Below are 2,698 nucleotides of genomic sequence, written 5' to 3' on the forward strand. Positions count from 1 at the left end.
CTTTTTTTTTTTTTTAATTTTTTTTTTCAACGTTTTTATTTATTTTTGGGACAGAGAGAGACAGAGCATGAACGGGGGAGGGGCAGAGAGAGAGGGAGACACAGAATCGGAAACAGGCTCCAGGCTCCGAGCCGTCAGCCCAGAGCCTGACGCGGGGCTCGAACTCACGGACCGCGAGATCGTGACCTGGCTGAAGCCGGACGCTTAACCGACTGCGCCACCCAGGCGCCCCAAATTTGTGTTTTCAAAACAAGCATTATAGAAGAACTGAGTGTATACGTGTGAGTGTAAACAACAGAAATCCTAAATGATCTCATAAATATTCAAGGAATGAAATACATATTATAAAGCATTCACACACACATATACACCCAAACCACGAGATTCAAATGATTTTACCAAGTGCTATCAAACTTTTTATCAAGGATCATTTCATAGCTTATGAAAACTTTTCCAGGGAATAGAAAAAGGGCAAACTCTACAACTCATTGTATCAGGCCAGAATAAGTTTAATACCAAAACCAGACAAGAAAAGTAAAAATGAAAGGAAATTTACAGGCTAACCTTAAAGGATTAAAAGAGCACAGAACATAGAAGCAAGAATCTGAAACAAAATACTAGTAAACTAAGGGGCTCCTAGGTGGCTCAGTCAGTTAAGTGTCCAACTTCGGCTCTGGTCATGATCTCATAGTTTGTGGGTTCAAGCCCTGCATTGGGCGCTGTGTTGTCAGCTTGGAGCCTGGAGCCTGCTTCAGATTGTGCCTCCCTCTCTCTCTGCCCCTCCTCACTCATGCTCTGTCTCTCAAGAATAAATATTTTAAAAAATAATAATAATAAAAAAAAAAAGAAAAATCTGTCCAGTGAAATTCACCACATTAATAAAGGAGGAAAAAAATTATGATCTCAATAGATACAGAATCATTTAATAAAAAGCTAATATTCATTCATGATAAAAGTACTAAGCAAACCAAGAGGAAAAGGACATTTTTTTTGAAGTTTATTTTGAGAGAGAGAGCCTACGCACACACAGGCCAGCATGGGGGACAGGGGTGCAGAGAGAGGGGTAGAGAGAGAGAGAGAATCCCAGGCAGGGTCTGCACTACCACCACAGAGCCTGATGCAGGCAGGGCTTGAACTCACAAACCATGAGATCATGACCTGAGCCGAAATCAAGAGTCAGATGCTTAACCTACTGAGCCACCCAAGCACCACAAGTAGAGATTTTTAAACCTGAGTAAGGCTATCTACCAAAAACCTATAGCAAACATTCTTAATGGTGAAATATGTCACCTAGTGGTAAAATGTTAATGATGAAATAGTCCCTTTAAAATCAGGAATAAGGGAAGGATTACTCACTATCAATGCTTCTGTTCAACACTTCATCAGGGGATCTAGCTAGTGCAGTAAGGTAACAGTATAATAATTAGAAAGGAAGAAACAAAATTGTCATTATTTATAAATGATATGATTACCTACTTAGAAAACCCAAAAGGACCTACAGATACATTATTAGAATAAGAGAGCACAGCAAGGTAGCTGGACATAAAATTAACAAAATTACATTTTTATATTCCAGCAACAGTTATAGAACATAATTTTTAAACAGTAGCAACAAAAAATATAAAGTACCTAGAAATAAATGAACAAGATGTGGAAAGACTTGCTCTTGGCCGTGATGGAGTAGTAAAGACCAGATCCAGCCTCTCAGTTGAAGTGATTAAAAACGACTGGTCTGCATATATGAAATAAGTCTTCAAGACTTATTCAAGTTTCAAGGCAATGAAGGAGGAATCTCTGAGAGATGGGAAATAAATGAGGCGATCTTAGGGATTGCCTTGAGGGTTCCCAGATGACCGTGTAGAGCACCATTTGGAGCCCAGAGGACTCTGAGCTGAGAAGGTGAGTTTGGGGAGACCAAAGTGGCTAGAGTTTGCAGGACAGAGTATTGTAGAGGAGTAAGCTACACAGAGCGAAAGAGGATTCCCCTCAAGTACCCAACAGGATGTTGATTAAAGAAATAAATGTGAAAGTTGCAGAAGACTATACACAATATAATGCCATTGTATAAGGCTCCAAAACAAGGGGAAATACAGACTATTGTTTAGGGCAATATGTACATGTGGTTGTGGTGAAAAAGACAAGGAATGAGGAAATGATAATTACAACAATCAAGACATTAGTTACCTCTGGGGTGGAACTGTCTCTACGGAGAAGGATCCAGAATGGTTTCTAGTAATGTTCTGGTTCTTACATTAGGTGGTGGGTGGTTCATTTTATTATTAAGCCTTCCTATACTTCACATCTATTGCGTGTATCAAATAATAAATACCTGTACAAAATTCAGAAAAAATTGGGCACGAAGATTTGTAAAGAATGCCTTTCCTTATGCAAAATATTCTCAACATGACATTGAACAATAGTTAAAAGATGACAACTCTTCTTTCCCTGTTTCTAAAGCCAGCAAGTACTGGATTATCTTCTATTGTTCCAATGACTATAATAATAGCAGAGGCCAAGGAGACGTCTTTTGTAGGAGAGTTGTCATGGAATCAGATTTGTGATAAAGAAATAAATAATTTATATGCCAGACTGTCCGCCAGAAGAAATACAGAGACAACATCCACAAACAAAAAATCAAGAACTTTTCTTTATACCGGCAATAATCACAAAGAAAATACCATCAAAACATTCACAACAG

The sequence above is a fragment of the Puma concolor genome, chromosome A3 (assembly GCF_028749965.1).
Source record: "Puma concolor isolate L17-30 chromosome A3, mPumCon1.1.hap2, whole genome shotgun sequence".
In the NCBI taxonomy this organism is placed as follows: domain Eukaryota; kingdom Metazoa; phylum Chordata; class Mammalia; order Carnivora; family Felidae; genus Puma; species Puma concolor.